The sequence below is a fragment of the Amphiprion ocellaris genome, chromosome 6 (assembly GCF_022539595.1).
Source record: "Amphiprion ocellaris isolate individual 3 ecotype Okinawa chromosome 6, ASM2253959v1, whole genome shotgun sequence".
In the NCBI taxonomy this organism is placed as follows: Eukaryota; Metazoa; Chordata; class Actinopteri; family Pomacentridae; genus Amphiprion; species Amphiprion ocellaris.
In genome coordinates, this window is record NC_072771.1 from 36,853,529 (window position 1) to 36,878,468 (window position 24,940).

Sequence of the window (24,940 nt, forward strand, 5' to 3'; positions counted from 1 at the left end):
TGCCATATGATGAAATAATGTAAAGGAGGCCGTGAAAAACACTCCAGAAAGGTTTTCTTTGAAAAAAAATCATCATGAATTTAGGCGCAAAAAAAGGCTTTACTATACTATGTCAAAAAAAAAAATGCTACTCCCCCACCTCCACCCACCACCCACCACACCTTCCCCCACCCGACGAGTTCTTCGAGTCTCCACGGGTTTTCCCCAGTTTCTGGAGTTTCCACCAGGTCAGAGGCAGAACAAGTTGTCATGAAGAGGTGTTGAAGTGAGGTGGCTGTGTTTTATGGTCCTTGTGTCCCACCCCCCACCTCTCTATCTCTACCCCTCTATCTGTATCCCTCTATCTCTACCTCTACCCCTCTATCTCTACCTCTCGACTTCTTCTGTCCCTCTCAACCCGCCTGGCCAGCAGGCAGATGGGTCCCCCCACATTAGAGCCGGGTTCTGCTCGAGGTTTTTTTTCCCTGTTAAAAGGGTGTTTTCCTTGCCACTGTCGCCTTTTGGCTTGCTCTGGGGGTTCAGGCATATGGGTTCTGTAAAGCGTCTCGAGACAATTTGACTGTAATTGGCGCTATATAAATAAAATTGAATTGAATTGAATTGAAGTCGGCCAGGATGGACTGACTTTTTACAGAGACTAGAAGGAAGACCACTAGAAGAGCAGGTCTTTAACCACCATCCATAAAATCCATGGAGTCGCTCCAGAGAAATGACGTCCCGTCAACTTTTATCAACCTCCATCCAGATGTTCAACTTCATATCTTTACTTGGACATTTTTAGCACCACAAACCTTTAGTATCACACTTTATTATCATTTATTAGGACTTTAATGGAATCCACCAGCAGATTTAGTTTTTGTTGACAAACTTTATTCTTGTCGTCGTGGGACTGCAATATTTAAAACTGTTCCTTCTATTTACCTCATGTTTATTAGTTTTAGTGGAGAAAGTTATTTTAATTGTCCATTAGTGTCTTAAAAACCAAATAATAAATTGGATTAGTTAAGAGCTTTAAATTTCTTACTTTGTCATTTTAAATATGACAAAAAAATATAAAAATAAAGCGTCTTGAGACAATTTGACCTGTAACTGGCGTTATATAAATAAAATTGAATTAAAAGTGTATGTATCTTGTAATGTTGGAGTAATTCAGCCATATATGTTGGAAAACACATTTTCTTTGTCCATTAATCTGTTGATCGTTTTCTCCACTAATTCATTTCTTCTTTTGGTTTATAAAATGTCAAACCCAAATATATTCAGTTTACTGTCATAAAAACCAAAAAGATTTACATTCATGATGCAGGAATCAGGCAGTTTTTCACTTTTTATCTTAGTTTAGTCAGAAAGATAGTTGATAATGTGTGAATTGTTGCAGCTTGTGAGCCGTAGAAGGTTTTAATCTTTGGGGCCGAGTGTCAGAAAACATTTAGAAACCAACATCAACAAAACACTCAACACAGATTTGAACATCATTAAAGGGAAATCCAACTTTTGCATGACAATGTCTCATTAAAGGACATTTATTTCCAACGTAAATATGTGATATTCATCCTCTGGAGCTTTCTCTTCACATCGTCTTCCACCTGGACTGGTTTGGTCGGGAGCATGTGCAACAAACATTTGAAAAACTGCACTTTAGCATCAATGAATGACACTGAAGTTTAATCTCTACATAAATGAGACTGAGTCTGGATGTGCTGCTCTGTCATTAACTGCTAAGTTTAGGGAAAGTTCAAACAAAAGAGGACAGTTCAGATAAGACTTGAGAATGAGCTTATTTTCTAACAAACATCTCAGACTTTCTGAGCTTCAGCACCTACAGCAAGATATTTTAACAACAAGCAACTCAAGAGATCCAGAAGTTGGAGAGAGTTAGCTTTAGCTTAGCCAAAGAACATGTGGGACGCTAACCTAGCAAACATTTCAGACTTTTCTCTGTGAATTCTGAGAAATAATTTACTATTTAATGACAGCGCTACACATCTGAACTCAGTCTCATTAAAACAGACTCTAATTCAGTGTCATCCATCCATATTAAAGTGCAGTTACCCAAAATGTTTGTTGCATGAGCTCCAACAAAACCTGTCCAGGTAGAAGGCCACTTTGACAAACAGGAAGTGGAAGATTCCAAGTAGATTTATAGAAGGGGGAACCGGACTGTACTAAGTGTGGTCCAGTATAGAGGGGTGTTTTGTGGGTTTTTAAGGCTGATAATGATTATTAGTGAGAAATTTGGAGTAGATATTCATTTGCAGTAAATGAAAGTATTTAAAATCTTGGAGTTAAACTCAGAAGAACACAAACTCTAACAGAAAACTTTGTTGATACGTTTTTGTTTTGTTTACAGATGTTAGCAAAGCAAGAAGTTAAAGGAGTTTTATTTGTGATGTATAACCAATCAAATCACTCCACAAGACAGAGTGACCACAGGTAGATACAGGTTCAGAGCCAAAGTAGTGCCATTTTTAAATGTATTTATTACCGTAAATCAGTAAAAAATAAAATACTATCAGTAAATCAGTCAGCCCACAATTACTACAATTCTACAATGTATGTCTCTTTCCTTTGACTTGTTATTTGTACAATCTATGATGTATATGATGGTGTTTTTTCATACCAAAGGCTATACTATGATGTTTTCTAAGAGACATACCATGCTCCTCTGGTTGTTCTGGTCCTGGGCTGCTGCACTCCTCCTCTGTTGTTTTCTAGATTGTTCTCAGCTGCATGTCTTCATCCACCAGGCCTCCGTTGACTCGTCCCGCCTGCCGTCTCTGGAGCTGAAGCTGGATTGGAACAGACCAAAGTACAGTCCAATCACGATGCCAGCTGCCTCTCAAAAGGCTCCTTCATCTGTCAGGTGGCAGCACTTCTTCTGAGGGGAAGCTGAGCTGGTCCAGCAGAACTTTGGATATGTGTTCCAGTGGTTGGTGGATGTGTGGGGAGATAGAGAGGGACCTTTGAATTGTTCACAAAGGAAAACAGGGAACACATTGGTAGTTTTAGTTTAGGCTGCTACTGAGGTGTGTTTTTGGGTTTTAAGAGGTGAACAGGAAGAGGTTTTTTTTGTATTGATTATCTTTTACTTTGTTCCTGGTTGGAATGCCCATCAATGTCAACATGAAGTTCACTTTTAGTTCTGTTTATTTATTTTTACTTTACTAACACCCATTTGTTTTTAACCCACTCACATGTTGTGTTGTTGTAAACTTACTCTTTCAAATAAATCCTCGTCTAACCCTCTGGAAACCAGCGTTTGGACTGTTTTTGTGTTGCTCCTCACCTACTTCAGACAGCCAGGACATAACAACGTTTTCTGGATCAAAGGCTATACTATGATGTTTTTGTCACATTTTGGACGACATACTAAACTATGACATTTTAGTCACATTTTGGACGACATACTAAAATATGCCATCTTTATTCCACATTTTGGACCACATGCTAAACTGTGACGTTTTTTTCCACATTTTGGACGACATACTAAACTATGACTTTTTTTCCACATTTTGGACGACATACTAAACTATAACGTCTTTTTCAACATTTTGGACGACATACTAAACTATGACTTTTTTTCCACATTTTGGATGACATACTAAACTACTAGAGGAGCGTTCAGACAGCCAGTACTCCACCAAGACTGCTCAGTTGAAGTGTCATTTCCGACTTGTAAAATATTTAATTGAAGGACTTAATTTAAACTTGTGCTTAGCACAGGCATATGTTATGCATTTGGATGTCACGGATGGATACCGAATTGCATGTAAATCAGTCTTTGTTTTGTCAGTGGGGCGACATGGCTCAGTGGATAGAGTGGCCGTCTTGTAACCAGAGGGTTACTAGTTCGATCCCTGGCCTGGAACGCTCATGTCCAGGTGTCTCTGAGCAAGACACTGAACTCCTAACTGTTCCTTATGGGTCATGGTTAATGCCTTGCATGGCAGCTTCCGCCATCAGTGTGTGAATGGGTGAATCTGATGTATACTGTAAAGCACTTTGGGTATAGTAAAGTGCTATACAGACCCTTTAGTGTTAAAACAACCATTCCCTCCATGCTTTTATTTTGAAGGCATATTTTTAATGTTACGGGCTTTTATTTTGTCACCATTCCAGCGGCACAGGAAGTGTTTATCTAAGAAGTGGTTTCTTCACATGACGAAGATGCTGCCGAAAAGTCCAAAAATTCACGTGACGATGAAAGAAAACAGTTCCACGCTGTTGCTGTCTAGCAACGGATGTGTCTAAACTTAGAAGCTCCTACCTGGAATGGAGACAAGCTCTCATGGTGTTTCCTAAAGGAAAGAGTGATGGATGGAAAGGTGAATTTATATTCAATATAAGGCTGACGGCTGAACGTAAATCAAGGCTTTGTGAAAGATCAGGAGCTTCACCATTGTCTGGCTGGGGTTTGCTACATTGTGTGACTTAAATATGTAGCGGGCGGCAGGAATTGATGGGACTCAGAAATATCCCCACAGTTTAATCATTTGCTCTTTTTATCATTTCCAGCTGATAAATCACAGTCAATTTGTAGTAGGATCGCAATCGTGATCATCAGCAGGTAACTGACCGAGTGTTCACTTGTTGTCATGCCAACAGCGATGCCGTGCCGGCAGCTATATCTGGCAATGGGAAATCCTTCACAAAGCTGTGGATCCAGACTATAAGCCGCATCACTGTGAAAATTTAATGTGGTCCTTGTGTGATTTCTGACTTCCCCTGAAAATTTAATCCAAATTCATCAGTCCATTTTTGAGTAATGTTTCACATGGACAAGCAAACAGACAGACAGATTCACAGACAAACGTGCGCTGATCATCACATAACTTCGCCATTCCTTGGCGGAGTAATAAAACGAGAAAAAAAAACACTAGAAAACTTGGTACCAGAATCTACAGCTCAGAACTTTGTAGAATTAGAGCCAGAAATCCCTGCAGAGAGGTGCAATGAGGACAAAGCACAAACTAAAGACGAGGGAAGACACAAAGTTAACACACAACAGTGTACATTATATAAATGCAATGAGGAAATGGCAAAAATGAATACAAGAAGACAGCCATATGAACATGATACATAAAGTAAAAACATATTGACAATCAATCACCTAAAACTCATTCTAGTTTATGTTGGCTAAGTTGAACCATCAAAAAAAATACCTAAAACTGAAGACTTTTACTCATAATTGTGGGGAGCAAAGGTGTAGTCAAGGCACAGTAATTAACGGCAACAGCTTTGTGAGTGTGCGGGACCTTTGGTACCAAAATCTCCCATAATAAAGCAAAGTTTAAACTGAGAGTATGCAACTTTTAAAAGAAAGTCCACTAATGAGGAAAAGTTGAACTCGTGAGCTTTGAAACGTTGGAGCTGCTCTGCCCGATGCCCCCTGAACGCCTCAGTTTGTCGGCCGATCCTGTAATTGTGACTTATGCAGCCGTAGTGGCAGTGCAGGAAAAGTTCCATACAGTCTGCTGTCAGGTTACCATTGTGTTTCTTTTCTCTGTCATCGCGTGACAATACACAATGCAGCAGTAGGAGAAGATATTTCCCTCCCAACCTTCCCTCCGAGCACTCAAACTGAAAAATCAGCACAGTCTTCGGACATGTGGTTGTCACACCGCAGTGACTTATAAGCATATGCTCGCTCTCACTGTTTTTTAATTTATTTTGCTGCCATAAACTTCCATCCTGCCCTCCAGATTCCATGGTGTCATGTTTCTGTCTGTCTCTGCGATTGTCTTCGGTGGTATTATCATTCACGTCATGCTTATGGACCCGAGCCAAGACCTTGATTGAATCAGGAGTCACAGAACTTGGAGATTTAATTGAATTGAAGCTGCTGTCTCCCTGGGAGTCGACCAGAGGCCCGTGGGTAGAAAATACTAAGCAGAGCATTAAGAATATGCATGAGACGATTAAGACGGCATTAACTGCGGGCTTTAAAAGAGTTTAATAGCTAGTGAATATCAATACATCATTTTTCTTTGACATTGTGGTCAGAATACCTGTGGCTTGATTTTAAACGGAGTAATAACAAAAAAAAACACACACAAACAAATCATTATTCACTATAAGCCTGTATAAATATTTCATGAAAAGGGTGATGATAAATGTGGCTGGATGAGATGGAAGTTGTGCCCTCTCTGATCATAAATTTTAATCTCTATATCTTGATTGTCAAATATTTCCCGCTTTTTATCTCTTTAATGGTGCCGGGCTTCGCTTGAAGAGCTGTCAGGCCTGGAAGCAACTCCTTTTCTTTCTTTTTTTTCCCCCCTCCAATCTCCGCCGTGTTTTCCCTCAACTGTTTGTCAGCTTGGATGCAGCTCCATCATCCGGCTAACGATCACAGTTAACGCATGTTTTCCCATAAGCTCCTGTGGAGAATTCTCAGAAGCTCAGTGGCTTCCTGTTTGTGTTTGCACTGCAAACACACAGGCAGAACATTCAGAAAATACTGCTCGAGCAAGCACTTTTTATGGGAGTTTGGGTAATGAATAAATTATTATTCAGAAATTAATTAGCGTTCGAGCAAACACACACACCACATACTTGCAACACGCCGATCAAGTACCTCAACCGCTCTTATCCTCAGCGAATCCCACAAAAGAAAAAGGCTTTAATACTTTTGTCAGAACGCACCTCAAACGCATATCAGAGTACAGCTTGAATCAAAATGCTGGCAGGCCTGCGATTGCTTCATCACAGCTTGGAAGTGCTGCTCTGCTGTTTAATAGAGGAGGCCCAAATGAGCCTTCATATTTATATTCACAGTCAAATCATCAAAATGCCTTTTGAGAACAAAGGAAGGATTCATCAAAAGCCACTAACGGTGGGAGGTTTAATTGAAGACTTCCAACTTCATACAGAACATCCAATATAAATGTAAGGTTTGGGAAATTAGATCCACATTGAGATGAAGAGGGAAAAGGACGACTTCTTAGGCAAGTTGTCCAAATCGAGATTCGACAGCGGAATACTGACACGTTCAGATTTGTTTATTTGATGCTTTACCAGGAGAACTGTACACTGTAGTAGTTCTGACACTGTATTATGTAGGACAGATTTAGGATCAAGCTTTTCTTTGCTCCATCTGTCATAAAGAAAAAAAAAACACCCTCCAAAGTGATATGTGATGCAGATAGATGCACTTCTTGATGTCCAATCCATAAAAAACATAGGGTGATCCCACTTGCTAGATTTTAGCAAAAGTGCTGAGACATTTCTCATGTTTTTTTCAGAATGTTAAAGTACCACACTGTGAAACTACACAGCAGAACTTTTGATGTTCTGCAGCCACTGTGGCTAAAAAATGCAGGATAATATCACTTCCCCCTAAGGAAGATCTCAAGGGAGTTGCTTTAAAGATATCAGTAGGTAACCTGAGCGACTGGAATAGGAGCTCTCTGCATGACTGCATGTGGTGTTAGAAGATGTTTAAAGTGACCAAAGGATCTCAGCCTTCTAGGTGAAAGATTCTGTCTTTGTCTGCTCAATTAAATCACATCCTGTTTTCACCCAGAGTGCACAAGTTTAAAAGGTTCCCACCTTTTGTGTGTTTTCCTTTGCTGCTGTTGGTATTAGCAGTGATCTACCGAGCAGCCAATCGAAGATCGAGTTGAAAGCTAACTGATTTCTCACTTAGAGTGCAATGCTGTTCTGTCTTTACCACATTGCTTTATTGTGCAGTATCCATGCTATGGAGATAAAATCTTTAGCTGAAGTTCAGGAGCAGGACTACACCTCAAACCCTCCCCTTCCTGTCGTACGTCTATACATACTACTCTGCCCTCCCCACTTGTTTGTTCTCGTTCATGTGCCCCACCCTTCTGCCTCCTCCTTTTCCTAGGGGGTCTGCCGGCCCAGGAGCCACTGCTGATCCTTAAGTGTTTCTTCACACCACATCAGCTCAACTCAGTCATCACCAAACTTAACACTCTTTTGCATCAAACTTCATGATGGCTTCTGATGAAGTTTTCCTTGCTAGTGAAAGGTTACATCAAAACACAGTATGTTGTTAGGGTGGGAAAAATTGCATGATAAATTAATAGAGTATCTGCTCCACGCTTTCGTTTCCTATGTATGGGGGTGTGTATAATTAAAAGATTACAAAGGATTTAATTAAGGGTGGGAAAAGGAGCATCAATTGTGTGAAAATCAGTTTCTGACATTACGGGGACATATTTGGAGCTGAGTCGAGAGCAGGGAGTTTGGGTGAACACCTACAGCAGAGGGTTTTTTCTGTTCTGAAGGTACCAAACAATTACTTAAATGTAGCTGAAAGGCGATCAACAGGGACCAGAAACAACCAAGTGGGAGACGACATGCTAGAAAGTCATGGTGAGCTATATGTTGACAGCTAGTAGTAAAGTGGATTACTGAACAATTACAAGCAGGAACCTTTAAATGTTAAGACTCAGCTCTGGAAAGTGAACAATTCCCATAAGAGCAGCGACTGCTGAGCAACCTTCACAGGTCCAACTGAGACCACTGAAGGCATTTTAAGCCTGTGTGGTGGTATTATACTGAATATACAATGTTTTCAGCAGTCATTTTCTACTGCAATGGGCCTATTGTCACATAAGTGATGTTCTAGCAGTAAAAGTAAGAACAGCATTTACGTCCATAGTCACCTAGCAGAAAATGTATTTTAATAGCTCACTATGGACATAGCAAATGTGATCAGCCACTGGTTTGTTAACTGCTGTTTAGAAGAATTGAATTTAACAAGCCGGTGCCTTTTTTCCTTTTGGAAACCAGACATAGCGAGTCAGATGTGAATTTCAAGAACACTTTTCCAGCGATATGATAGCAAGTTGTCATCCACAAGCTACCCTTATCTAAAAACATACCCAGCATTATCGTCAATTTTTCTCTTAACGGGAACATAACTTACAAAGTGAACACCATGAAGTATTGAAAGAGACGTGAAACAAGCAATTGAGACCATAAACCTATTAGAAAAATGTTTACTAAGGTAGCAAATCAAGTGAGAAGTTGATTCATTTTTTCAAAGTTTTCTTCATAATTTAATGTGTTGTTGCAACCAGGCAAGTCGCCGCCTGCTGGTTGTTTAAAGAAATGCATTTTTGTGCTGCTTAGCCAGCTTGTTCTATAATGGTCTGGATGCACTTGATTATCATTCTGTTATGGGGGGAATACAAAATGGCTGGTTTGTATTTCTCTAAATCAATCACAGCTGTATTTGGTGGAGCTAAGCGAAGGATGTGGCTTCAACATATACATGCAGGAAGATGAGAACTGCTATTAAAATAGATAATTTACTAAAAAAAAAACTAGCGGGAGTGCTGGCGCTGAAAGTGGTTGTCGTTTCCCATAGTGAAGTGGATTTAGAAATGATAATGATAGTTGAAGAGGAGGAGAAGGCTGCATGAAATGAGCGGCCAATGGCAAGCATTTACAAATTATCTGCATCTGGTGAGTGAGACTATCACTTTTCAGATCCAGATACTAAATCCATCTTTTATAAATACATTCTATATGCTACACAAATTGGTCACATAACCCTCCCACTGACATGTTGAGCAGTCTAATGTCAGCAAACCTACACAGATCAAATTATTTTTTACAGAAGAAAACTGCTTATGATGCCGTCAAGCCTCTTAGAAACATCCCTGTGTTTCTTTGCAAGCCTGAAGCAGGAATATTTCAAAGGTGATGAAAGAAAGACGGTTCATGTCTCTGCGACAGCCAAGGTTACAGTAGATCCATCAAGTGTCACACGAAGTGTCCTTGAGATAGAAATGATTAACCCCCACATCCTCACTGGATTGCAAACCCTTTGATTAGATGAACGGCTGAAGTGTAATTCACACCTGCTCAAGTACAGTGTTTTTGTCATCTGCGCTTTTATAGGTTGAACTGCACTCACCGCGGTTCAGAGTGGTTACTGTCTAACAAACCTTGAATTATCGATCCGTCCACAAATCAAATCAATGGACTCAGTAATGGTGCAAACAAATTAGTTTAAAGCTGCAATGCTGGCAAAATCACGCACCGGTGAGTGTGAAGAAAACTGCTGGTAGCCGAGAGAAGTCTGGATCTCAGCGAATCGTGGAATATAAAGTGAGTAAATTCAAAACAACATGTTTGTATTTGCTAGTCTGGAACTAAGGAAGCAAAGTGGGCCCAAGCCCAGGTTTGTTTGGATGAAATTTCTGGTTGTAGATTCTCATTTAGGCAGTTATTTAATCAAGAAGGGATGATTTTGTCTTTTGCACATTTCAATTTGAGCTGCTGTGATTCAGTTAGGCAAGAACCTTGTGTCCTTCATCTTACTTCACTATGGCAAACACACTGTAATTGTCCTTGCAGCTGAAAAAGGTCACAGGCTGATATCCATTACAGTTAAAGCATCTGTCAGATTTCTTTATTGTATTTAGTGGCCTTGACTACTACTCCTTGATTTGGCTTTGTTTCAGATGGGCCTCGTTTCCCCACAAGTGTTACAGTAACAACTGCTACTTGTAGAATTCACCAAGGACAAGGGATTTGACAGGCAGATGGATTGCTTTTATGGTGTGGTTAAATTTTATTTGTAATGGTGGAGGGAATTGCAATTTCTAGTGCTGGATGGATGAACTATGGTTGCTGGCAAGAGTCCTGGCTAGATTTTGCTAAGCCGAGAAGAAGAATGGCTGCAGCTAGACTTGAGGGAGAAACATTTCTGTTTTGCCTAAAAATGTTTGTTTCTTGGGAACTCTAGGAAGGCTATGCATCGCTCCCAGTGCATGTGCAGTTTTTTCCCCCCATTCGTACACTCCGATGCTTTGCAGGAATCAATTGAAACCTGAAGCAGAAGCGAGACATTTATAAACAGAGAAGTCCTTATCAATATGTACAATGGCAGTTTCCTCACTCACTGATGTGGAACAAATTCAATGGACCTTACTTTGTGTGGATAATGCTCTTAAATACTAATTCTGCTTTCTAGGAAGTCCAGGACACATGAACAATAATATTATTTGTCTTCAAAGACCAAACAGTCTCACTCTCAACACCTGCAGAAGAGACAAAGAGGAGCATAGCGTCCTCGCATTTAAAGATCTTACATGATGAAGATCCATTTTTATTGTGTTTTATATGTCTTGAAAACCTGGAGCTGCAAAATGAAAGCTATGAGAATATAAAGTCACTTATTACTGTCATTCCTCAAAATACTTGCTCGAAATTACTGTATATTTGCAAGAATACTTGTTATTTTTCATGTTTAACTGACTTGTCACTAATATTTTTTTGCATTATTGTGTGCATCCTGTGTTGGTTTTAAATATATGCCCACAACTCCACAGACAACTGTACTCATACAAAGAGGAATATTCTGGCGAAATTCAGTAAAACTGGGAGCAATTTGCCAAAACCAGGTAGTCATGCATGTTTTTATTTCATCTGATTTCTGTGTCAGTATGTTATCCATCTCATGTCTTCAACTGACCACTTTTCTCCTATTCCAGCCTCACTTCACTGGTTGTCTGTGTATTTCATAAGTGGGTTTAAGGTTGTACTATGTGTAAAAGTTTTTAAATGAGCAATGCCCAAGATATCTTGTATTTTTTTGTCCTGAAGGCAGCTGATCAGATACTTCTGGCGGTTCATTTAGTGCACATTTTTGGCAACTGCCCTGAAACTTTAACTGTTTCCTATGAGATCTGCTCCAACATAGACCATTCATGTATTACTTCAACTTGGCATATAATCCAGCTGGAATAGAAACTTGCTTATTATTTCCTATCTGTATACTTCATTTTTGATGGATTGTCTAGTTTCCTGCTTCTCCCCATTCGGTGTCTGTCCTTAAAAATGTTGCACACTACTTTGGTTAACATGTGCTGTTCTGAAAGGTGCTCTATAAATAAACGTGACTTGAAGACATCTTGTTCATCTATTGAAGTTGTGTCATGTGTCTTGAGATTTTGAAGATAAATGGGACACCTGTTCAACACAATGTCACACATACTTCTCACTGTCAGTCAGAATCTGTATTTTTGAAGAACACATCATTAAAATCAGATCTTTTTTTATGTTAACATCTACATAAAGTCTCCAGCCTGGCATGAGGCTCAACAGAAGCAGTTCTTTCCTCTTACTGTATATCATCTGTTCCTGCAAACCCAATCTGAGCATGTAAAAATATTGCAGCTCACGCAGTCAAATAAAACCTTCCTCTCATGTTAAGAGCAAATTCAGGTAACTTGCAAATGGCTCCATTCAAATTCCTCATATTATAGCAAAATAAAAAAACCCTAAACAGCCTTTTTGTGATTTGCTCCGAAGGCAGACAATTCTCCCGTGTCATCAAGCTCTGCAGATGTAATACTGCCGCTACTGAAGGAAAAATATAAAATTCATCTGTACTGTATGATGAGTGTCCATTTAAGCCCCCAGGAGCAGTGAATTGCCCTGCCATTCCCCCTCTCTCAGGTAATCAGACCCAAATTGAAAATATCCAGTTGCCAATTTCCGTCCGAGTTTCAATATTTCCTTCCTGCCAGTACGATGTTGCATTTTTTTTTACTGGCTGTAAAGATGGAGACAATATAAGTGGGTTATGAATGAGATTTGAATTTCATGGCCCAATACCAGTTAGAGTCAGTAATTGCACAATATGCATTCTGTAGCCCCTAAAAAGGCCCTCTCTGCTTATTTTCTCTGATTTGAGTGGCGAAGCAGCTGGGTCATAGGAACGGCGTCGAATAATGGATCTGTACATGTGTTCCCATCAACAATCATATTCCCATTTCCTTGCAGAGAGCATGTCCTACCAGCCACATCTCACAAAATGAGTGAGAAAGATTGAACAGCATCCCAGAGGATTTAGCAGCAGGCTCGCAGCTAGACACTCCCAGCAGGATTCCAACAATTGAGGCTCACAGTATATTCTTGAAAGTATTTTTCCTTCAGTTGCTATTGGAAACACTTCATGGAATAATAGCATGGGGCCACAAACGTGGGTCAGGTGTCAATGTGTTGCTTGTTTAACAGATTTTGTTTCTAGATTAGCAGGTACACAAAGCTGCAGGCTGGATTGACCCAAATTACAAGGAAGCTTTACACAATTAAAACATTTTAACTGGCACAACAACAAAACTAGACACGCCGTTAAACCCAGACTTACTCATACCGGTGCCACATTTAGTTTTATAGTGAATTTTCTGGCTGGAAATGACACAAACATTTTGAGAAATTAAAGGTGTAATCTGCTGTGTTAGAAATGTAGAGATAAATTTTAACTCTTCCTCCATTTTTTAAAGCATTTTAACCAAAATTGTAATTTACAATAGTATTCATGTTCCCTGAAAATGCTAGACTTTTGAGAAAATGCAGCTTCTGTACCGTTTCCTGGTGATTTCTCGAGCAGTTTACTACACTACAAACTGAAAGGAGCTGATGAAGCAGTTCTCCAGTCACTAGTCAGTTGAAATTCATGGCTAAAATGACAGAACTCTGTGAGCTTGCTATTTTGATCCATCACTGAGAGAGTTTCATACTGTGGCTGATGAGGAAAAGCTATAAAGTCATATCCAAGTGTTTTCAAGTACCAGGTGGCACAGTGTAAAGTGTTATCAAAGAGCACAATGAGTTCCACAGTGTAAAAAAATTATGAAAGGGTGTGGTAAGAAGCACAAAGTAACCCATGCACTGACCAGAAAGGCGGTGCGAGTGGCCAAGGAGAATCCATGGATCAACATTAAGACTGTCCTGATGAATCTTAGCAACTCTGGTATCAGAATCTTGAGGCAGATGTTCCAGCAGACACTGGGGAAGGCTGGTTTACATGTACATTGACCAAGACAGGTGTATAAAACTTGCCTCACTACTGCAAAACCTCAACCGGATAAAGAAAAAAGCTTTGCGGTGGCAGTTCTTTGGTTGGATGAGATGAAAATGGAGCTGTTTGGACACAGGGATGTGGCTTTAGTTAAGTGAAATGAAGGAGGAGCATTTAACCCCAAGAACACCAATGTGAGGTAATGCCTTGTCATGGTAAACAGCATCACAAGAAAAGAAGACCACATTAAGATTAAGGAGAAAAACATCAGGCCATCTGCGCAAGAACTTGGCCTTTAGAGCCTTCCAGCAAGACTATCATCTGAAACATGCAGCCAAAGTGTTTGAGCTTAAGTAGTTTCTTTTTGTTTTCTCTACTCATTTCCTCTCCTATTATTTGTTTTCAAAAATGCACGAAAATGTCCCATGGACATTTCCAGTATGATGGTATTTAATGCTGTTTTAACCATGGAATTCATCTGAATCCCTTCAAGAATCAGTGAAAGGATCCAAAAACCAGAGTAACTTCAGAGAAACCGTCCAACCTCACAGATCTTGAGAACCACACTGAAGAGATGTGGACCAAAATCCCAGTGGAGACAAACAGAAAACTAGTTAGCGTTTACATAAACTGGTTGAGAGTTGTAGTGACAAAGACTTTGCAACAGATTATAAAGAACGGTTAAAAATATTATTAGAAATTCCCTTTAATGTAAAAATGTTTATATGGTCATTGGAATGCTTTCTGTGAGTCACATAGATCAATGCAGTGGATTGTTTCACTGAGTGCGTCAATTTCTATGTTGATAACACACCCATCTGGAGATTTGGTTGCCAACATCAAACACTGGCTTACCAGAAACATGAAAGCCCTGGTATAGCAGAGAAAAAAGGCTGGGAAAGAGCAAAGGCACTGCTGAGAGGAGTGTAGGTGAAGATTGTGGAGGTGAAACAAGCCCAAACAGCGGCAGTGGGTTGGAGTGAGCCGCTACGGACCAGCATTAGAAACATCACAGGTGGAGAGCAGAAGGGAGGACGGCTGCTTGATAGAGATCGGGACCTGGCTGAATTTGTTTTTATAAAGATCTGACAGCACTATACCACCCCACCTGTTGCTTGATGCCCTTACTCTTCCCTCCATTTCATGATAGCATCACCCATGACACCTCACCCATCCCAGGTCTAGAAGGAACTGGACATACTGGGGAACAGCTGTGTGAAATCCTTTCACAAAAGATCCCAATGCTGGAAAATACCTGGGTTCCAAAAGGAGATAACCCACCAACTCCAATGACTACCACGTAGTGGCCCTTTTTATTAAATTTATTATCTAATTTAATAAAGACCCTGGAGAGAGACTGGTCCTCAGTTACATCTGGACCATGGTGTCTCCATACGTTGATCCCCTAAAATTTGCATACCAGCTGATGTCCTTATCTACATGCTACAGAGAGCCCATGCACATCTGGACACCTCTGATTATCCAAGGGGTGTTCAGATACTCAAGACAAGACGGTAAAAGAAAACATCAGTCAATATTTCCAAATTTACCGATGCCAGAGGAGTAAACAGGACATGGCCGAGGGTTCAGGAAATATCAAAACGAACAGTTCAGAATAACTAATCCAAAGAAAAACAAAAATCCAAATGCAAAAACACAAATCCGATGAGAAGCGCCAAAATATCCGGAGCGCATGGAACCAACAGAAGGAAGTAGGCTAATGTAGGCAATGAACACAAAGACAAAAAGGTACCTAATCCAGAAGGTAAAATGGGAATGAAACAGGACAAACTGAAAGAAAAAGGGAAGAAATGACTATTTATACACTCAGACCTGATTGGGGAGACAAGACACAGGTGGAACTAATCAGGGAAATCTAACAGGAAGGAAACAGACAAAGGGAGGAAGTAAAACAGCAAGAGACACACAAGGAAAGGTAATGTCAAAATAAAACAGGAAACAGAACTACAATAACTCAAAGACCATGACACTGATACAACTGTAAGGATCCTGGTGTTTGACTTCTGAAGCATCTTCAATATAATTCAATCAGGGCTGCTTGGTAAGAAGATGAGGAGGGTGCAGGTGAACTCATGAATACTCTTCTCAATCTTGGACTATTTTACCTGCAGATCATAGTATGTCCTACAAAAAACTGTCCTGCCTCCTTACCCGTTTACTCTTTACACACTGGACTTTCAATATGGATCAAACAGCTGCTTTCTCCAGAAATTCTCTGAAGATTCTGCAGCTCATGGTTGTATTAAGAGAGGATTTAAGAAGTACAGGGGCATTATTGTGGACTACAACGTACAGCTCATTAAGACGAAAGTTGGTTGTGGATTTTAGGAAGAAGAGGCTCCAAATTGGCAACAGTTACTATTCAAAGTACTGACGTGGAACTTGTCTCCAGCTACAGATATGTAGAAATCTAGCTTGGCAACAAACTGCATTGAGCCACCCACATGGAGGCGCTATAGAAGAAGGCGAAGAATGTCATTTTTCTAAAGAAGGTCTTTTAATGCCTACAGGCTTCTTTTGTGCACCTTCTCCCAGACTATAGTGGCCAGCGCTATGTTCTCTGGCATGGTGAGTTGGGGAGAGGACAAGAACAGGATTAATAAACTGATCAGAAAGGCCAGCTCCATCATCGGGACTGAAATGGACACCATTCAGCCACCGACAGAGGTGAGGGCGCTCTCAAAACTGAAGTCAGTTATGAGAAATCCCACATGCCCACTTCACACCGTGGAGGTGATTCAGCAGAGCATCTTCAGTCACAAGCTGATTCCACCAAGGTGCTAGACTCAATCCAACAGGAAGTCTTATCTCTTAGCCGCTGTCAGATTGTTTACTGAGCAGGAATAAAATCTAGGAGACTGTTGTGAAATGCACGAGTGCAAATGTATGTTTCAATAAATATGTTACATATTCCTATATTTGCACATTATGATTTTTACATTATAAATTTTCTACTTTTTTGCACACTGTATATTTTCTATAACATATATTTTGTACAATACATATTAGAAATATTTTTATTACCTCATTTAAAGTCTTCAGTACATTTCAGTACCCACAAATGTTTCATGTTCAATGTTAGTTTCCTGCAAAGGATCCCTCAAGTATCCATCTAACAAAACTTGTTAGCATCAAACAGCATACTGTCTTATGTCACTTGCTTGTCATTTCCAGCAAGAAGAAATCTATTGGTCAAAACAAAACTTTCTCTAAATCACCATTTGGCATTTATGTGAATAATTTTAGGATTAACTGTAGCTGCAATCAAAATTCTTCTGACCCTTTAGACTGAAAAACATTCTAGTGATGAAAAAAATTTATTCAAAATGCAAATGTAAATGAGAGCAGCTTTATGGGAATTTGGGCGTATTTAAATACAATATATGTGAGCACAGGGAGCAGAGGGCTGTACTATGAAATAAGATTAGAGGGTTGGTGAGTTATGGTGAACCGAAAGTCTGAGTTTAGGGCACAGGAAAACACAGTAACCCACCCAGTCCTTGTTTATTGGTTTCAACTTAGTGTTAAATTTTTCCGCCATCTCTGAATGTCCCTTCCAATGTCTTTGGATATGATTAAAGCTAATGGTGATGTTAGCCACATTAGCTGCACAACAAGGTAACACTAAAGATTTTCCTATTGTGGTGACACCAACATCAATAATGAAAGTAATCTACCAAGTCTTCAGTTCCCCAGATGCTGGGAGTGCATGAAGACTCTTGTGTTCACTCTTACAGTCAACAACAGAAAGTTTAGTGTGTTTTGCTTATAGCCGAGACCTTTTAGAGTTTGCAGAAGCAGCTGTAGAGAGTCAATAAACCTGTTGAACTGCCAGTCACCTGGAAGCAGCAGGCCTGGATCACCTGGTCAAATTCTGACTGGCTTATGAAGCTGGGAGATTAACTAGTTGTAGGGAAGCTGGAGAGATGGCAGAAGTAAACTTTTTCATATTCATCACCAGCTTTTAATTTGCACGTCCAAACAACCACCAAACACACAATAAAGTGGATTTTCAGATGCCAGTCACACTGTGAAATTCATCAGTTCCTGCAGCAGCAAAACGCCCCCACAACAAGACCGAGCTGCCTCCACTTTTTGATGATGTTCTTCTTGGCTTGGAGGCTCCACCAATTCTAACACCAAACACACCACTGCTTCCAATTCGGTCTCAACACTCCATACAACCGACTCCCAGAGCTCCACATGCTGGCACACGTTTTTCTACACTGACTTTCATGTGCTTTTTGGTCAATAACTTAGTGCAGCAAGGTTTCTGGGCATGAAGTCTTTCTGTGTTCATACTTTTGTTCCTGCCTTCATTGGGTCCAACTGCAAATCTTTGGCAGAAATACGTCCCCACTCCCACCCCCCATTTGCGGTTTTCAAATGTTTGATTTCCCTTGGAGAAATGTTTCTCTTTCTTCTACAATTAAATCAATTTTCCTTTTCCTTTGAGACAGCTCCTTTATATTTGGCATGTTTGCTGCTCAGCCTGAAAACCTGCAAGGGTGGCATTTCTGTGAAACAACCGAAGCTAATTCAGAGTTGTTATGAAGTTCACAAAAGTTTAACAGCAACAATTTCATAGCCTAACATCCTCACTTAGTCTGTAAAATGATGGCAGTATTGAACAGTGGTTGCATAAGATAATATGTTTTTAGAAGAAAGACATTGTATGTGTAAGCCCTCACATCTTACACAGGGTTGATTCATTTTAATTGCAAGTAGAGTAGGTAAAAGAAACAGTGCTTTACTTTCATTTTTTCAAATTTCAATATATTTGAGGTCTTCTTCTGTGTTTGAAAAAGCTGCCACAACAGAGTAGCTACAGTCAAGCCCGAAATTATTCATACCCCTAGCAAATTTTGACTTAAAGTTACTTTTATTCAACCAGCAAGTTTTTTTTTTTTTTGATTGGAAATGACACAGGTGTTTCCCAAAAGATAATAAGATGATACACAAGAGGCACTATTGTGTAAAAAAAAAAAACATTCTCAGCTTTCATTTCCTTTTAAAAATACCTTTAAGTTAAAATTTGCTAGGAGTACAAATAATTTCGGGCTTGACTGTAGATCTTGCTTTTAACAGCTTTTATAGGGAGTCATTTGTCAGTAGTTTAGTGTCTCAGAACTAAAGAACACCTGTTTTTAAAAAAGGCTAATTTTCCTAATATGGCTAGGAATTGTAGTTTTTAGCAAATATTATGCAAACAGATGTAGTTAGTGCAGTTTGGAGGATGATTTTCAGCCACAAATTTGATTCTATTTACAGCAGCAGGATGGTGTATGTGGGTTTGAATTAGCGTACACGTGAAGAAATGAATCACATGTGTGGCTCACAGATGGCTTTAAGGCAATCCTTATGAGTAGGATCAATTCATTGTTTTTCTCCCCAATTTTCAATGGGATTTGCACAAACAAAATTCCAAAATAACATGTTTTTCTGCAGTAAACCTATTCTCAACTTATCAGTGCAGTTTATGACTGAAGCTGAACCACAATAGTTTGTGAGGCTCATCGCTTAACCACCTTCTTCAACCATCTTGGCAGGACCGAGCTCTCTGCCGGGAGGGATTGCTGAAATAAGTCGCGAGGATGTCCCTGTCATGTCTTGGATATTGCTTCCCGCCAGTGCTTAGCATAAACTCGTCCGTCATATTTGGTGATTATCTCTGAGCTGTACCCAATCATCATTAAGGTGATGACAGACTCACTAAAGCTCGGCGGATGTTGAGCTACGCTGCCACAAGATGGGAAAACTTGACCAGGAGCAGCAAAAGCATAAGAACACATGAATCAAACAGTATGTTTCGAGAGACAGACTATTATGTACCCAGACTATCCAAGGCTATTGTTCACCACAAGGAAAGGCAATTTGATGAGGGAAAAGGTGCAAGGAGCTGCTTCAGATGTGAACGCTATGTCTCCAGGGGGAATTTATATTTCTTTTCCCCCTAACCACCAGCTGGTTAATCTGCCTCTCCAGCACCTAATACAGTTTATGCTTATTATAGCTGAATATATTAAAAAGACGAATGTGTGAACATACAGTACTGTCCGGAGAGTGCGTTTAGAATAAAGATGGAGAAAAGGGCTGTTTTGATCAATGTGTTGAAGGCTATGGATGTTGGTTTGAGGAAAGCACAGGCGATATATTGATAAATGCTCAGGAATGATCTAACTCTCTGAACCCCAAGCAGTTTCTGGACATTTCCGTGTTCACATGTTTACTGCACCTCTATGGAACCAGCACAACCATGACTAGAAGTAGAGAGAACTTAAAAATGTCTTATGTGTACTAAGATGCCACAAATCATGAAAAAAGAAAGAAAGAAAACTTGAATTCACTGATTATTTATGTCACAAACATCAAGGAAAAATTAAATCGAATTGTGCAGCAGTTTTCCAAATGTTCAAAGGTTTTACAAATACCGGGAAAAAAAATTAAAAATCAAAGCTCCACTTAATATTATTAGTAGATTTTTAATTATTTACATTTCTGCTACCTCTTTTCTAAACTATCCATGCCCACCAGCTCTAGAAAGATGTTTCACCATGCTGAATGTGTCATCCAACAACTTGTTCCTCGTTGTACCATTTTTGAGCCATGGTGCATGGATTTTATGCCTCAAGTATGCATTATATACCTCTTAATCTCTCTAATTTATTTACATGTCTCCTACCTACTTGGTGTAAACACATCCTGCAGTTCATCTGAATACTCCCTGAATTTTTGTCATGTGGTTGTTAATCATATTTCAGTCACAAATGGCTTATTCATTGCACAGAAGGGACCAAATTTTGCCTTTTTTACAGCATCTGCCTAGTACAAATTATTTATGTTTGGTGATTTTTTTTTTTTTTAAAGAAACGTGCGATAAAGTGATTTTGATGAACTATCAGAATTTGAGGCTTAGATTTGGTTAATTTTCCTGACAGAACAACACATCACACACGATTAGTTTCTGTTTTCACCATTTCTGGCTGTGGTAACTGGTATCATTTTGGCATTTTTTCAAAAACTAACACGCCTTTCAAACCCTTCAGTTTAGAGAATTTAAACAGATCAATACGTCAATAAAATTTGGATTTATTCCAGCTGATGTTCGTGTTTTTCATAGTGGTACGCCAGACTCGCCTCTTCTGTAAAAATTAGTTTTCTCTTTGGCTTTACTTAAAGAGGATAAACACATTGGAAGTGACTCTTCTACAAGCACATCACTTGATTTCAACGGTGGCTGCAAAGAGACAGCTCCAGCTCATTTTGCACTCAGACTACAGTCAAAGACAGTCGATTGGTATTCTTCCTGCTTTGTCCTAGAAATTAAATTTTAATGGCGCGTAAAGCAATGAAGTAGATTTTCATTAATATCAGAGCTGATTCAAAAAGCAGCAGAGATGCCAGAGCAGCTCCTACTAAATGATTGTCTCGTTTGATTTTTGGGCCTCAGAGGTTTTTTTCCCTTAACATTGAAGCACCAAAGTTTTTTGTTTAGATGTTTCCACGTGATATATAGTTTGAGATGGTAATTCTGGAAGTGATGGCCACAGACACAGAATCAACAGACAGACAAACAATTTGGAAAGCAGCAAATCTGAAATCTCTACATATAAGCTGGGAGGAGCTAAGGGATGACAAGGTGCAGCTGGAGAGCCAGGTGAAGAAGATCAGGTGAATAACAAGACAAGAAGCCACAAAGAGGGGACAAAAGAAACAACCAAATACAATTGGAAATGACTGAATAATAAAGCACCCACCCTTAAATGAATATGTTACAACTTCCAGATAAACCTAAATGATATTTCCAAGTTCTATTTATGCTCTTATGATGATATATATAAGTTCTATTCCTGATAAATAACACTGATCAACCCCTACATCTGCTCTTCACGCAACTTCTACAAAAAGGTGACAAATTTAAGACAAAACCTGAACTCCTGAAGTATACAGTGAAGGAATTTAGTGGCTTTGTAGTGCTGTAGGAGGCATTTTTCTGCCATGATGCAATTTCACTATACATACTAACTGTATTTTTAATTTTTTTTGCAGTGGCCTATTCCTATAAGACTTAGAGGAATGGACCACTGCAAATAAAAACAAAGTTGTTCTGAGTGATCACATCTTTCCTATCCTGAAAAAATTCTTCCAGGACGCCCCCATACATAGGGCATGTGGGGTCACTAAATGTTTAAATGAAAATGATGTGAATCATATGCTGTGGCCTTCACAGTCACCAGATCTCAACCCAACTGAACATCTCAAACGGATTTTGGACCAAAAGCTCAAAAAACACCAAACGAGGCAACATACATGTGTAGATTCTCAGTCATCCAGGTCATGAAAATCGTCAGAGCTTCAGTAGAAATCAGCTGGACTTCTCTTGTAGGCTCTTGAAGATGTTTCACCTCTCACCAAAGAGGCTTCTTCAGTTCTAAGTGACTGATGGGGAGTTACAGAATTTATAGTCACTCCAGCTCACATGGCTAATGGTCCATTAATGACCCAGGACTCACATGACTCAAGGTGTGAATTGTTGTGAAACCAGGAGGTCCACCAACAACGACAGTGATCCTGGTGATAGAGCTGCCAGATGTTAACGATGGTGAAACTTCCTGATGAGAGATCTTATCACTGTGTTAAAAGTGTTTGATAAGTGGTGTCGTAAATTAGCCGCAAATGAGGGAGTATCTTTTGGCAAAATAGTGTTCTATACTGCCAGTCGAGTTCCAGAAACTTGGAGAATCAATACCAAGGAACTATGAAGTTTCTCTGATGATACAAGATGGTCCAAAACATTACCAACACACTTTATGTTGTTTTTTCCTTTAACTTATCACCTGTCTGTATATCACTTTTGATGCATCTTGATTGTCTGGTAGATGTCTGCAACATAACCACAATGTCTTATATCTCTCTGATTCTTCTAACTCTATATCTGTTGCTGTCAAATTTCATATTTCACCTTTATTTGATAAACAAATGTTCAAAATATGAGCAGCAGTGTACAGTTTTGACAGCATAGTTAAAAGACGGTTAGATGTCTGTATCTGGTTGAAGGATGTTCAGAAGTTTGGGGTCTCTTAGAAAGATCCTTGTTTTTGAAAGAAAAGCATTTTTTTTCCAGTGAAGATAACATTAAATGAATAATAACTCCAGTGTAGACATTGTTAATGTGGTAAATGACTATTGTAGCTGGAAACAGCTGATTTTTAATGGAATATCTCCATAGAGGTACAGAGGAACATTTCCAGCAACCATCACTCCTGTGTTCTAATGCTACATTGTGTTAGCTAATGGTGTTGAAAGGCTCATTGATGATTAGAAAACCCTTGTGCAGTTATGTTAGCACATGGATAAAAGTGGGATTTTTCATGGAAAACATGAAATTGTCTGGGTGACCCCAAACTTTTGAACGGTAGCATATATGTAAATGTGTGTGTACATGTGTAGATATACGAACAGGCACAACTTTAATATGTATCAATGTGAAGATCTGTTACCTGCATGTAAAGTGTGTATCTGCATATTTGTCATGGACATTATTCTCCTTCTACTTGAATGTGTGGTGAGTCATTGCTGCTGTTTTCGTCTTATACAATAACACAGCACCTAATATTAAGAACTCCAGATACACAGTTTTCCTCGTGTTATCTCAGCTCTGGTTTCTGTCATTTTGTCATTGTGCTATTCCACCAAACCAAGCTGCTCTATGGTCAGTACTGACAGCTACTTCTTACACTCTACAATATCACACGGATAAAATAAAATGCTTTCTTTAAAGGGAGATTTAAATGCAGTTTGATCAGACCTTTCATGTGTTGTGGTGCTACTTTGCTTGTTAGACCAAGATACACTTGTTCCAACAATTGCAGTTTTTTCACGTCTTCAGAAAATAAGAAAACTATTTTTCCAAGTCTCTTTTCTGCAGCAATATGAGATGTTGTGTTTATCTCCTCAGCATCTGCTTCTACATGAAATGGAAAGCATGAGTCCTGTCCCCCACGCTGAATGTTTTTCCCTTTTCTGTTCTCCAGTGCAGCAGCCACTGCAGCTTGTTGTTTCCTGAATGTAAAGTAGAGCAGAATAAGCATGTTGTATCACAGAAACTGTGTCTCTCACATAGCCGGCTTGTTGACTATTTACTGCAGCACTCTAAATAATTTCTCACAAACAAATCACTAATGAAGCACAGAATGCTGTCTGTAAGCTGCAGCGACAACATTTTATATTCAAGCAAAGGGAGGAGAGAAAACAGAGGTGTAGACAACAAACTATGAAATCGATTTTCACGTGAACTCAACCGAGAGTTATAGATTATCAAACTATAAATCATGTTCATCTGTGGACAGGCCTAACCTTTATTCCTTTGCCAGAGGGTTTCCTGATCAGGACATGTGCTGCATGATAATCTATTCTCATTGGGCTTTGCAGCACTGTCAGACGCTCCCATCTTTCTCTTGGTCACTGACTGCCACAGTGTGGTCATAAATATTCAACACAGCTCCACTGCAGTTTGGTTTCAATTCTGTCACTACACAAGCTTTATGGAATTAGATTCTCACTTATCACACCTTAAGGTTAGTGTTATATACTGTAGGAATGACGTGAAGTTAAATTGGAGAGAAATGTTCGCATCTTCCAGAAATAAACAAACAGGTTGCTCTATACCAGTGAAACACTAATCTTGTCTTCAGGGCAAAAATTAAAAAAAAAAAAAGAAGAAGAAGAAAAGAAATTGAATCTACCTTAGCACAACAATTCTATTCTACCAACACTTCATCATCCATCATCATTAAAGCAGTAAAAAAACAAAAAACCCTTTAACACTGTTTTATAAAAGCAGCTTCAGGCGATGTTCTGCCGCGTATTTCTGATCCGGGATCATTGTTTGATGGTGTATTTTTCCTCTATTCCCTTCGGAAAGTCGTGTCACTCCATGACAGTTTGGCTGGCACGGCATCATTTTTTGACATTCAGAGAGGGGCTAAAGTGATGTTCTTCATCTTTTTTAAACATCGACAGCAAATGTCAGGATGTGTTTCTAAAGACCTGTCATATTAAAGCACATCAGAAGTCATACGGAGAAGATGTTGGACAATTGTGCACAGCGGTGACCTCAAAAGACCA

The 24,940-nt window shown here is 39.4% G+C and overlaps 1 protein-coding gene across 3 annotated transcripts in view; it reads right to left on the minus strand.

Moving 5' to 3' along the window:
* zgc:112294 (transmembrane protein 17A) overlaps positions 1-24,940 on the minus strand; it is a 36,156-nt gene that overhangs the window by 7,691 nt on the left and 3,525 nt on the right. For 2 of the 3 annotated variants that reach the window (XR_008602033.1, XR_008602034.1), the window contains exon 5: positions 2,657-2,961. The gene's annotated coding sequence lies outside the window, so the exon portion shown is untranslated. Of the gene's footprint in view, positions 1-2,656; positions 2,962-18,747; positions 23,876-24,940 lie in introns of those variants that run through there. The other variant, XM_023265865.3, reaches the window with a different exon arrangement.